Here is a 13576-nt window from a genome sequence, read left to right as displayed (position 1 = left end):
TCTGTCGGGCGGGCTCTGACTGTATGCCATACTGGCTAACGGTTTGCCTCAGCTGCGCCAACAGCTTCCATGGGAGGTTAGTAATCTCCGCTTCCATTGCCTGTGGTCCTGTCTGTCTATACACTACGGGAAAAGCACTACTCGGATCAGAAGCTGTCAGGCGAAGAAAGGCTTCCATATCTCCTTCCCCTAGTGCCTGCTCCGCGACCTTTTTCCAATCTGTTCCCTTATACCGTCTCCCTTCTACGGTTTCCTCAGTCTTCCTTTTCACAGTCTCACAAAGAGTTGCCTTCACCTCCCTTCCTCTATCGTCCTCCCTGTTTGGCTGCCTTGTCTCCTCCTTCCCTGTGCATACATGATCCGAATCTGTATCACTGTCACTGTCCTGATCACTCGTAACAGGAGGATCGCTAGAGGTAGCTCTGTTTGGCTCGATATCAACAGGAATCCCCCTAAACTTGTATTCAGTCTCATCTGGCGGGGGTACCTTATGGGCGACCAGCCGGATCTGAGCTTCCTTACTAGCTACCACTTCAGCAGCATGCCGCTCTAACACGTCCATAATTGACTTTACCAGCTTACCATACCTCTTAGCTCGTTTAGACTCCTTCTTTTCCTCACTCAAACTCTGCAACCACAACGTCTGAGCATAACGCTGCCATTCTGGGTGCTCAAATACCTTATTAGGATCAGAAAAATAACCCTGTTCCTCTCCATCCACCAATACAGGCAATAAGTCGTTTTTATAGCTCCATTTTAATCCCTGCTTTTCTAAAAAGCATAATAACAGATTATACGCTGCCTGCCTCTCCATGGCCATTAGTACCCTTACAACAAGCAGAAACGGCTTACAGCGTCCTCGGCGCCAGCGTCGCTTTTCTTCGGCACGCTCGGTTAACTGCTATCACCGGCCGGGCTCCTTCTCGTTCTCGGTGGCAGCTCGATCCCCTGTCGTCTGCATAAATCCAAACGGTAAACGGTACCCTCTTTCCTCTTTTCCGGAGGGTCCCTGTTCGGGCACCGCTTGCCGCAAGAAGGGGGCTAGCTCACAATCGATACGATTTGCCAAACCCAAACTTTATTGAACATCGAACACCTTATATACACTTTAACTGTGGTTACATACTCCAGCCGTTATTTCATTGGCTATCGCTAAATGTCAACCCAGCCCTCTTGCGGTTTTAACATCCTGTTGCAGCTAGCCACCAGTTCCGCTTTTTCGCAGACTTGGGTACTTCCCCAGCTCTTCAAGGTCGTGAGCACCTTCAAGGTCATCACAGCTTGTTGATCTTTCTCAGTCGTTTCAGGGCTTCTTCAGTTATGCCTAACTCCGCAAGATTTTCTGCCAGCTCATCCACCCTCAAAGCTGCACCAACATTCATCTATTAAAATAGACATATTCCTATAGTCCCCCCACACACTCCCACCCCTCTCCAGCAAGACTGAGACAAAACCTGCGCTCTTCACCTGGCCAATCTTCAGACGGGTTGGCACCTCACCTTATTTGCCCCGATACCCCAAACAATACAGACCATCAGCCCAACATTCCAGCCCAACGATCCAGGCCAACGAGCGAGCCCCACAGTCCCCAGTCATTCCCCTGGCGAAAGCCAAAGATCATAAGCGGTTTAGCACACCCCGGCCCCGGTTACCGGTTTGCGCGGAATCCCCCCTCCCGCCCTTGCCTCTTGCCGCTGCTGCCACCCCCGGCCCCCCACACCCCCGGCCCCCGTTACCGGTTTGCGAGGAGCCCCCCCCGCCCGCCGTTCTCTCTCGCCGCTGCCCCTCCCGTCCGTCGTCCCCCGGCTCCAAAAACTTGCTGCTCTCCACGTTGGAGCCTGCAGTGGGGAGGTTGCGCTCCGCTCCTCCGGCCCTAAAGCCGCCCTCGCCCGCGCCCCGGCTTGCCGCTTGGCTCGGCTGCCCGCCCACCCGCTAATCCCCCCAACGCCCCCACCCCAAAAAACCCCCAGCCCTACCGCGTGCCGCTCGCCCTCTCTCCCTAGCCTGCTCTCCCTGCCGGCGCTTGCTGCCGCTGCCGCCGCCGCCGCCGCTCTGCTGCCGGGCCCCGCCTCGCTCTGCTGGCGCGCGCTCGGAGACCCCCGGCTACCCGTCCTTCCGTCCCTCCTGCACCGCCCCCGCCGAACATTCACTGCAGCCGAGAGCTTGCCGCTCGACGCCTACCCCACCTGCCCCGCCCGGCCCCCCGCTGCCATCCGGCGCTGCCCCGGCCGCTGCGCCCCGCCTCTCCTCGCTCCCCCCACCCGGCAACCGGCCGCCGGCCACGGCAAGTCCCAGGGCAGGGAACAGCTGCTGCCGGCACCCCGTGCTGCCTGCCGGCTTCCCTCCGATGCATCGCCCCGCCGCCGGCCAACGAGTCGGCGCATCCATACCGTCCCGAGAGCCCGAGGCCACGTAGAAGAAAAGAGAGGACTGGCATTAGCAACTAGGAGAAGCAGAACCTACAGATTCATTGCAAAGTCTGGAACTGTTTGGAGTTGTTTGGCCATGGACTCCTTGGCTTCACGACTCAATCAATAGAGTGACTGATTCTCTGTCTGTGGCAGCAGTAGCCAATCGCATTGAGGAAGCAGAATGAAGAGAGGCAGTCGGCACGAAACCTACTTTTATTAAGTGTTGTTTTCTTCATGCGTCTCTCATGAAAGGTTGTGTTCTGAAGGACGGGGGGCTGTAGGGAGGACGGGGGGCTGCAGGGAGGAGGGGGGCTGTATGGAGGAGGGGGGCTGTAGGGGGTAGGGGGGCTGCAGGGAGGAGGGGGGCTGCAGGGAGAAGGGGGGCTGTAGGGAGGAGGGGGGCTGTAGGGGGTAGGGGGGCTGCAGGGAGGAGGGGGGCTGCAGGGAGGAGGGGGGCTGTAGGGAGGAGGGGGGCTTCAGAAAGGAGGGGGGCTGTAGGGAGGAGGGGGGCTGTAGGGGGTAGGGGGGCTGAGGGAGGAGGGGGGCTGCAGGGAGAATGGGGGGCTGTAGGGAGGAAAGGGGCTGTAGGGAGGACGGGGGCTGTAGGGAGAATAGGGGGCTGTAGGGAGAATGGGGGCCTGCAGGGAGGAGGGGGGCTGCAGGGAGGAGGGGGGCTGTAGGGAGGAAAGGGGCTATAGGGGGGAGGGGGGCTGTAGGGAGGACGGGGGGCTGTAGGGAGGATGGGGGGCTGTAGGGAGGAGGGGGGCTGTAGGGACGAGGGGGGCTGTAGGGACGAGGGGGGCTGCAGGGAGAAGGGGGGCTCTAGAGAGGACGGGGGCTGTAGGGAGGAGGGGTTCTGTAGAGTGGAGGGGTGCTGTAGAGAGAATGGGGGACTGGAGGGAGGAGGGGGGCTGCATGGAGGAGGGGGGCTGTAGGGAGGAAAGAAGCTGCAGGGGGGACAGGGGCTGTAGGGAGGAGGGGGTCTGGAGGGAGGAGGGGGTCTGGAGGGAGGAGGGGGTCTGGAAAGGGGAAGGGGGCTGTAGGGAGGAGGGGGTCTGCAGGGAGGAGGGGGGCTGTAGGGAGGAGGGGGTCTGGAGGGAGGAAGGGGGCTCTAGGGAGGAGGGGGGCTGCAGAGAGGAGGGGGGCTGCAGGGACTGCAGGGTTATAAGGTGGGGGTAAGTGATGCAGTGGTTCCCACTTTTCAGGTTCTGCCTCTTCCTCTCCGTCTTCTTCCACCTTCAAATCCGTTCCTGCCGCTGCTGACCAGACGCTGCCTTGCCAGCGAGCGGCATATTCCCTCTCCTCCTGATGAAAAGGCTCCTCATTCTTAACAGAAGGTTGAGAGCCTGCCAGATCCATCCTTCCGAGGACCCCTATGGGGGCCACAACAAATTGTCTGCTCTGCTCTTCTCTCTAGCCCATTTCTCCCTCCAATAATCTCTCACTGCTCCCTGATCTTTATCCCGCGGATTCAGATTCTCTTCCCACTCCGCTAATTGGAACCCCAGAGGGCTGTCCGGGCGTATAGCCCTGGGGACCCTTTCGCTCCCCTTTTTCCCGGGGCTGCTCTCTTTACCCGACCCCTGCCCCGTTTCCCGAGGTCCACGCTTTCCGTCCTCAACCGCTTCGTCCCCCGGAATCCCCCCTCCCGCCCTTGCCTCTTGCCGCTGCTGCCACCCCTGGCCCCCCACACCCCCGGCCCCCGTTACCGGTTTGCGAGGAGCCCACCCCCGCCCGCCGTTGCCTCTTGCCCCTACCCCTGCCCCCCCCCGCTGCCGCTTTCCGCGGAGCCCCCCCGCCTGCCGTTATCTCTTGCCGCTGCCCCTCCCGTCCGTCGGCCCCCGGCTCCAAAAACTTGCTGCTCTCCACCTTGGAGCCTGCAGTGGGGAGGTTGCGCTCCGCTCCTCCAGCCCTAAAGCCGCCCTCGCCTGCACCCCGGCTTGCCGCTTGGCTCGGCTGCCCGCCCGCCCGCTAAACCCCCCAACGCCCCCACCCCAAAAACCCCCCAGCCCTACCGCGTGCCGCTCGCCCTCTCTCCGTAGCCTGCTCCCCCCGCCGGCGCTTGCTGCCGCTGCCGCCGCCGCCGCCGGCACCGCCGGGCCCCGCCTCGCTCTGGTGGCGCGCGCTCGGAGACCCCCGGCCCGCCCCGGGGCAGTCCATTCCAATGGGCAATCACTTTCTCCGTGGAAAACTTCCTCCTGACCTCCAGCCTCAACTTCCCCTGGCGCAGCCTGAGACTGTGTCCTCTTCTTCTGCTGCTGGCTGCCTGGGAGAAGAGACCAACCTCTGCCTCTTTACAACCCCCCTCCAGGCAGTTGGAGAGAGCAAGAAGGTCACCCCTCAGTCTCCTCCTCTCCAGGCTAAGCATAGTTTCATAGTTTCATAGTTTCATAGTTTCATTCAGGGTTGGAAGGGACCACAAGGTTCATCTAGTTCCAACCCCCCTGCCATGGGCAGGGACACCCCACACTAGATCAGGCTGGACAGAGCCTCAGCCAGCCTGCTCTTCAACACCCCCAGGGACGGGGCCTCGACCACCTCCCTGGACAACACATTCCAAGGTTTCACCACTCTCATGGTGAAGAACCTCCTCCTCACATCTAGCCTGAATCTCCCCACCTCCAGCTTCATTCCATTCCCCCTAGTCCTATCACTCCCTGAGATCCTGAGAAGTCCTTCCCCAGCCTTCCTGTAGGCCCCCTTCAGATCCTGGAAGGCCACAATGAGGTCACCTGGGAGCCTTCTCTTCTCCAGACTGAACAGCCCCAACTCCCTCAGTCTGTCCTCACAGGAGAGATGCTCCAGCCCTCTGCTCATCCTTGTGGCCCTTCTCTGGACACGTTCCAGCACCTCCACATCCCTCTTAGAATAGGGGCTCCAGAACTGGACACAGTAATCCAGGCAGGGTCTCCCCAGGGCTGAGGAGAGGGGGAGGATCACCTCCCTCCACCTGCTGGCCACACTTCTCCTGCTGCAGCCCAGGAGCTGATTGGCTTTGCGGGCTGCAAGAGCACACTGAGAGCTCCTGGTGAGCTTTTTGTCCCCCAGCACCCCCAAGGCTCTCTCCTCAGGGCTGCTTTCCAGCCAGTCCCTGCCCAGCCTGCATTTGTGCCTGGGATTGCCTCGACCCAGCTGCAGGACCCTGCCCTTGCTCTTCTTGAACTTCATGAGGTCGGCTTGTGCCCAACTCTCCAGCCTGTCAAGGCCTGTCAGTGCTAGCCTAGGCCCCCCACCCCCCCCCACCCCGCCGAACATTCACTGCAGCCGAGAGCTTGCCGCTCGACGCCTACCCCACCCGCCCCGCCCGGCCCCCCGCTGCCATCCGGCGCTGCCCCGGCCGCTGCGCCCCGCCTCTCCTCGCTCCCCCCACCCGGCAACCGGCCGCCGGCCACGGCAAGTCCTTGCCCTTGCCTCTTGCGGCTGCTGCCAGCCCCGGCCCCCCACACCCCCGGCCCCCGTTACCGGTTTGCGAGGAGCCCCCCCCCGCCCGCCGTTATCTCTTGCCGCTGCCCCCCCCTCCCCCCCCGCTGCCGCTCCCTGCCCCCCGAAGCCGCTAGCCGCTGGGCACCCCCCGCCAAAGCCGCCGCGGCTTCCCCTTCCCACACTGGTCTCTGCAGGGGGGAGGTCGCGCTCCGCCGCTCCGGATCGCCACGCGGGCTGCCTCTTCCCTCCTGGCCTGCCCGCCTGCTCTTAGCCCCTGCGACGGAGGCGGTGCTATTAGGGGTGCCGCGTGCCGCCGTTATCTCTCGCCGCTGCCCCTCCCGTCTGTCGTCCCCCGGCTCCAAAAACTTGCTGCTCTCCACGTTGGAGCCTGCAGTGGGGAGGTTGCGCTCCGCTCCTCCGGCCCTAAAGCCGCCCTCGCCCGCGCCCCGGCTTGCCGCTTGGCTCGGCTGCCTGCCCGCCCGCTAATCCCCCCAACGCCCCCACCCCAAAAACCCCCCAGCCCTACCGCGTGCCGCTCGCCCTCTCTCCCTAGCCTGCTCCCCCCGCCGGCGCTTGCTGCCGCCGCCGTCCGGCCCTCCCGCCCCGCCCCGGGGCAGTCCATTCCAATGGCCAATCACTCTCTCCGTGTAAAACTTCCTCCTCACCTCCAGCCTCAACTTCCCCTGGCGCAGCCTGAGACTGTGTCCTCTTCTGCTGCTGCTGGCTGCCTGGGAGAAGAGACCAACCTCTGCCTCTTTACACCCCCCCCTTCAGGCAGTTGGAGAGAGCAAGAAGGTCACCCCTCAGTCTCCTCCTCTCCAGGCTAAGCAGCCCCAGCTCCCTCAGCCTCTCCTCACAGGGCTGTGTTCCAAGCCCCTCACTAACTTCGGTGCCCTTCTCTGGACTCCTTCCAGCAAGTCAACCTCCTTCCTAAACTGAGGGGCCAAGAACTGGACACAGGACTCGAGGTATGGCCTAACCAGTGCAGTATACAGGGGCAGAATGACCTCCCTGCTCCTGCTGGCCACACTGTTCCTGATGCAGGCCAGGATGCCATTGGCCCTCTTGGCCGCCTGGGCACACTGCAGGCTCATGTTCAGCCTACCATCCACCAGCACCCCCAGGTCCCTCTCTGCCTGGCTGCTCTCAGCCACTCTGACCCCAGCCTGTAGCACTGCATGGGGTTCTTGTGGCCAATGTGCAGCACCTGGCACTTGGATGTGTTAAATCTCATGCTGTTGGATTCTGCCCATCTGCCCAGCCTGTAGAGGTCTCTCTGCAGAGCCTCTCCACCCTCTAGCAGATCAACTCCTGCCCCCATCTTGGTGTCATCAGCAAATTTACTGATGATAGACTCAATGCCCTCCTCCAGATCATCAATAAAGATGTTAAAGAGGATGGGGCCCAGCACTGATCCCCTGGGGACTCCGCTACTGACTGGCTGCCAGCTGGCTGTGACACCATTCACCACCACTCTCTGGGTTCGGCCATCCAGCCAGTTCCTAACCCAGCTCAGAGTGCTGCTGTCCAAGCCATGGGCTGACAGCTTGGCCAGCACTTTGCTATGGGGGACGGTGTCAAAGGCCTTGCTGAGGTCCAGGTAAACTACATCCACAGGCCTCCCCACATCCACCAGGCGGGTCACCTGATCCTAGAAGGAGATCAGGTTGGTCAGGCAGGACCTGCCCTTCCTAAATCCATGCTGCCTAGGCCTGATCCCTTGGCCATCCTGTAAGTGTTGTGTTATTGCACTCAGGATGACCTGTTCCATTCATTTCATTTCTTTTTCCACCACACAATTTCATTTCATTTCATTTCATTTCATTTCATTTCATTTCATTTCATTTCATTTCGTTTCGTTTCGTTTCGTTTCGTTTCGTTTCGTTTCGTTAATTTTCATTTAGTTTCGTTTTCAGCCACACAATTTCATTTCATTTCATTTCATCTCATTTTGTTTTGTTTCATTTAGTTTCTTCTCGTTTTGTTTCGATTTCCACCACACAATTTCATTTCATTTCTTTTCATTTCATTTCTTTTCATTTCATTTCATTTCATTTAATTTCATTTCATTTCATTTAGTTTCGTTTAGTTTCGTTTAGTTTCGTTTGAAGCAGACCGTCCAACAAAGAACTGCTCGCTCTGCTGTCCTTTCCAGTAGGAGAACGTGTCAACAATGAACCATAACTTGTGCTGAACAGGAACTGTGGAAACAACTTACTGACAACAATTCTTGAGATGACACAGAAGGGCAGTAACAAAAACAAGGAGAACAGCGCAGCTGGAGACACCGAGCAGCGAATAAACTAGCACTGTAAGCCGCCTTCGACCAACCACTACCAGATCCGGATGCAGCCTGGTGCGATGGGCAGCGCCAGCTCTCCTCCTGAGAAAAGAATCGATTGATCATCCCAAAGGGAATAGCCTTGCTTTTGTTTCAATCAACCAGAACCTTAACAGAACTAACCTTTTGGGTTGGTGTGGAGGGCTAACGATTGCTACTCTCGGCCTCTCCTCCCTGCCGGGTGTCTGTGGCCTAACAGCCTAAGAGCGAGAAGACATTTCAGGGTTACAGCCAAGTGAGGAAGTATTGTCTGGGTTTTGATGACAACACTGTAGAGAAACGTTACCCTTGGCGGACTGGCCGGCATCTCAGAAAGCTCTGGGAATAGATCCGGGATGGTCTCGTCCTCTTTGGCGGTTGCCATCTCTTCCAACTCTGAAGGAGGGGGGCTGCAGCGAGGAGGGGGTCTGCAGGGAGGAGGGGGGCTGCAGGGAGGAGGGGGGCTGTAGGGAGGAGGTGGTCTGTAGGGAGGAGGGGGGCTGCAGGGAGAAGGGGGGCTGTAGGGAGGAAAGGGTCTGCAGGGAGAAGGGGGGCTGTAGGGAGGAAAGGGGCTGTAGGGAGGAGGAGGGCTGGAGGGAGGAGGGGATCTGGAGGGAGGAGGTGGTCTGGAGGGAGGAAGGGGGCTGTAGGGAGGAGGGGGGCTGTAGGGAGGAGGGGGGCTGCAGGGAGGAGGGGGGCAGCAGGGAGGACGGGGGCTGCAGGGAGGAGGGCGGCTGCAGGGAGGAGGGGGTCTGGAGGGAGGAGGGGGACTGCAGGGAGGAGGGGGGCTGCAGGGACTGCAGGGTTATAAGGTGGGGGTAAGTGATGCAGTGGTTCCCACTTTTCAGGTTCTGCCTCTTCCTCTTCCTCTTCCTCCACCTTGAAATCCGTTACTGCCGCTGCTGACCAGACGCTGCCTTGCCAGCCAGCGGCATATTCCCTCTCCTCCTGATGAAAAGGCTCCTCATTCTTAACAGAAGGTTGAGAGCCTGACAGATCCATCCTTCCGAGGACCCCTATGGGGGCCACAACAAATTGTCTGCTCTGCTCTTCTCTCTAGCCCATTTCTCTCTCCAATAATCTAGCACTGCTCCCTGATCTTTATCCTGCGGATTCGGATTCTCTTCCCACTCCGCTAATTGGAACCCCAGAGGGCTGTCCGGGCGTATAGCCCTGGGGACCCTTTCGCTCCCCTTTTTCCCGGGGCTGCTCTCTTTACCCGACCCCTGCCCCGTTTCCCGAGGGCCACGCTTTCCGTCCCCGACCGCTTCGTCCCTTCCCTGCCCGAGTCCCTCGCCAGAGCTTGGAAACGCAGGGAGAAGGACTCCACAATCCCTTCGTGAGACCGGACTGGCCAGCTCACGTCTCACGCACACGCTCTCACTGACCTCAATCCCCGCCCAACCGCACAATCCTTACAGCCCTTTTCTTGCCCGGCTCTTTGTGCACTACAACTCCAGGCAGTCACCACAGTTGGCAGCTCCTTCCCTTGCCTTTACCTTACAACTTTTGGCTGAGTCTCACCACGTTCCCAGAGGCTTCCGGGATCCTTCTTCCGGGCCGCCGAAATCGGCGGGGGCGCCCCCCCCCCCCTTCCGATAAAGTCCGTGCAGCCGTCACAGGCAGGGCAATCACGTCGGGGGGCACCGAACTGGGAGAAGCAAACTCACTGCTGAAAATTTATGACCAGTTCATTAGCAAAGAAAGGCAACACAGCGCTGGGCGCAGAGCGAGTTTGCCGGAGGCACGCCCCAACACCACCAGGTGACCTTCAATAGACGGCAAGCAGACATATTCATCTATTAAAATAGACATAGTTTCATAGTTTCATAGTTTCATAGTTTCATTCAGGGTTGGAAGGGACCACAAGGATCATCTAGTTCCAACCCCCCTGCCATGGGCAGGGACACCCCACACTAGATCAGGCTGGACAGAGCCTCATCCAGCCTGCTCTTAAAACACCCCCAGGGACGGGGCCTCAACCACCTCCCTGGACAACCCATTCCAGGGTTTCACCACTCTCATGCTGAAGAACCTCCTCCTCACATCTAGCCTCAATCTCCCCACCTCCAGCTTCATTCCATTCCCCCTAGTCCTATCACTACCTGAGATCCTGAGAAGTCCTTCCCCAGCCTTCCTGTAGGCCCCCTTCAGATACTGGAAGGCGACAATTAGGTCACCTCAGAGCCTTCTCTTCTGCAGACTGAACAGCCCCAACTCCTTCAGTCTGTCCTCACAGGAGAGGTGCTCCAGCCCTCTGCTCATCCTTGTGGCCCTTCTCTGGACATGCTCCAGCACCTCCACATCCCTCTTGGAATAGGGGCTCCAGAACTGGACACAGTAATCCAGGCGGGGTCTCCCCAGGGCTGAGTAGAGGGGGAGGATCACCTCCCTCCACCTGCTGGCCACACTTCTCCTGCTGCAGCCCAGGAGCTGATTGGCTTTGCGGGCTGCAAGAGCACATTGAGAGCTCCTGGTGAGCTTTTTGTCCCCCAGCACCCCCAAGGCTCTCTCCTCAGGGCTGCTTTCCAGCTAGTCCCTGCCCAGCCTGCATTTGTGCCTGGGATTGCCTCGACCCAGCTGCAGGACCCTGCCGTTGCTCTTATTGAACTTCATGAGGTTGGCTTGTGCCCAACTCTCCAGCCTGTCAAGGCCTGGCAGTGCTAGCCTAGGCCCCCACCCCCACCCCACCCCGCCGAACATTCACTGCAGCCGAGAGCTTGCCGCTCGACGCCTACCCCACCCGCCCCGCCCGGCCCCCCGCTGCCATCCGGCGCTGCCCCCGGCCGCTGCGCCCCGCCTCTCCTCGCTCCCCCCACCCGGCAACCGGCCGCCGGCCACGGCAAGTCCTTGCCCCTTGCCTCTTGCCGCTGCTGCCACCCACCGGCCCCCCACAGCCCCGGCCCCCGTTACCGGTTTGCGAGGAGCCCCACCCCCGCCCGCCGTTGCCTCTTGCCGCTGCCCCCCCCCTGCCCCCCCGCTGCCGCTCCCTGCCCCCCGAAGCCGCTAGCAGCTGGGCACCCCCCCGCCAAAGCCGCCGCGGCTTCCCCTTCCCACATTGGTCCCCTGCAGGGGGGGAGGTCGCGCTCCGCCGCTCCGGATCGCGACGCGGGCTGCCTCTTCCCTCCTGGCCTGCCCGCCTGCTCTTAGCCCCTGCGACGGAGGCGGCGCTATTAGGGGTGCCGCGTGCCGCCGTTATCTCTCGCCCCTGCCCCTCCCGTCCGTCGTCCCCCGACTCCAAAAACTTGCTGCTCTCCACGTTGGAGCCTGCAGTGGGGAGGTTGCGTCCCGCCCCTCCTGCCCTAAAGCCGCCCTCGCCCGCGCCCCGGCTTGCCGCTTGGTTCGGCTGCCCGCCCCGCCCGCTAATCCCCCCAACGCCCCCACCCCAAAAACCCCCCAGCCCTACCGCGTGCCGCTCGCCCTCTCTCCCTAGCCTGCTCCCCCCGCCGGCGCTTGCTGCCGCCGCCGTCCGGCCCTCCCGCCCCGCCCCGGGGCAGTCCATTCCAATGGGCAATCACTTTCTCCGTGGAAAACTTCCTCCTCACCTCCAGCCTCAACTTCCCCTGGCGCAGCCTGAGACTGTGTCCTCTTCTTCTGCTGCTGGCTGCCTGGGAGAAGAGACCAACCTCTGCCTCTTTACAACCCCCCTTCAGGCACTTGGAGAGAGCAAGAAGGTCACCCCTCAGTCTCCTCCTCTCCAGGCTAAGCATAGTTTCATAGTTTCATAGTTTCATTCAGGGTTGGAAGGGACCACAAGGTTCATCTAGTTCCAACCCCCCTGCCATGGGCAGGGACACCCCACACTAGATCAGGCTGGTCAGAGCCTCATCCAGCCTGCTCTTAAACACCCCCAGGGACGGGGCCTCAACCACCTCCCTGGACAACACATTCCAGGGTCTCACCACTCTCATGCTGAAGAACCTCCTCCTCACATCTAGCCTCAATCTCCCCACCTCCAGCTTCATTCCATTACCCCTAGTCCTATCACTTCCTGAGATCCTGAGAAGTCCTTCCCCAGCCTTCCTGTAGCCCCCTTCAGATCCTGGAAGGTCACAATGAGGTCACCTGGGAGCCTTCTCTTCTCCAGACTGAACAGCCCCAACTCCTTCAGTCTGTCCTCACAGGAGAGGTGCTCCAGCCCTCTGCTCATCCTCGTGGCCCTTCTCTGGACACGTTCCAGCACCTCCACATCCCTCTTGGAATAGGGGCTCCAGAACTGGACACAGTAATCCAGGTGGGGTCTCCCCAGGGCTGAGGAGAGGGGGAGGATCACCTCCCTCCACCTGCTGGCCACACTTCTCCTGCTGCAGCCCAGGAGCTGATTGGCTTTGCGGGCCATTTTCCTCCACACAATTTCATTTCATTTCATTTAATATCATTTCATTTCATTTCATTTCTATTCATTTCATTTCATTTTCCACCACACAATTTCAGTTCACTTCATTTCATTTCATTTCATTTCATTTCATTTCATTTCATTTCATTTCATTTCGTTTCGTTTAGTTTCGTTTAGTTTCGTTTCTTTTTGGTTTGTTTCATTTAGTTTCATTAAGTTTTGTTTTGTTTTCCACCACAGAGTTTCATTTCATTTCATATCATTTAATTTAATTTCATTTAATTTCATTTCATTCCATTTCATTTCATTTCATTTCATTTCATTTCATTTCATTTCGTTTTGTTTTGTTTTGTTTTGTTTCATTTCATTTCATTTTGTTTCGATTTTCACCACACAATTTCATTGCATTGCATTTCATTTCAAGTCATTTCATTTCATTTCATTTTCTACCTCACAATTTCATTTCATTTCATTTCATGTCATTTCATTTCATTCCATTTCGTTTCATTTCGTTTCGTTACGTTTCATTTAGTTTGGATTCATTTGGTTTTGATGCGTTTCAATTAGTTTAGTTTTGTTTAGTTTTCCACCACACAATTTAATTTCATTTCATATGATTTAATTTAATTTAATTTCATTTCATTTCATTTCACTTCATTTTCCACCACAGAATTTCATTTCATTTCATTTCATTCCATTTCATTTCATTTCTTTTGATTTAATTTCATTTCATTTCATTTTCCACCTCACAATTTCATTTTATTTCGTTTCATTTCATTTCGTTTCGTTTTCCACCACAAAATTTAATTTAATTTCATTTAATTTCATTTAATTTCATTTCATTCTATTTCATTTAATTTCATTCATTACCCGGCGGCGGGGGGATGCAGCGGAGGGAAGCCGGCAGGCAGCACGGGGTGCCGGCAGCACCTGTTCCCTGCCCTGGGACTTGGCGTGCCCGGCGGCCGGTTGCCGGGTGGGGGGGAGCGAGGAGAGGCGGGGCGCAGCGGCCGGGGCAGCGCCGGATGGCAGCGGGGGGCCGGGCGGGGCGGGTGGGGTAGGCGTCGAGCGGCAAGCTCTCGGCTG

General features: G+C 58.5%; 2 long non-coding RNA genes across 2 annotated transcripts; both read right to left on the bottom strand.

The window, feature by feature from the left end:
* Window positions 1-7714: 7714 nt before the first annotated feature.
* LOC137460758 (uncharacterized) lies at window positions 7715-8546 on the bottom strand. Its single transcript, XR_010993041.1, has 3 exons — window positions 8462-8546; window positions 8299-8375; window positions 7715-8217 (listed from the first exon to the last, which is right to left on the bottom strand). It is a non-coding gene; the product is annotated as an uncharacterized lncRNA (long non-coding RNA).
* A 346-nt stretch (window positions 8547-8892) lies between these two features.
* On the bottom strand, window positions 8893-13328 carry LOC137460757 (uncharacterized). Its single transcript, XR_010993040.1, has 3 exons — window positions 11561-13328; window positions 9654-9826; window positions 8893-9170 (listed from the first exon to the last, which is right to left on the bottom strand). It is a non-coding gene; the product is annotated as an uncharacterized lncRNA (long non-coding RNA).
* Window positions 13329-13576: the final 248 nt, after the last annotated feature.

Source organism: Melanerpes formicivorus, unplaced genomic scaffold (assembly GCF_026170545.1).
Source record: "Melanerpes formicivorus ecotype bairdi unplaced genomic scaffold, bMelFor1.0.p_v2 SCAF_741, whole genome shotgun sequence".
Taxonomy (NCBI): domain Eukaryota; kingdom Metazoa; phylum Chordata; class Aves; order Piciformes; family Picidae; genus Melanerpes; species Melanerpes formicivorus.
The sequence above is the reverse complement of the archived record's forward strand: the minus strand, read 5'-3'. Positions and strand labels throughout refer to the sequence as shown.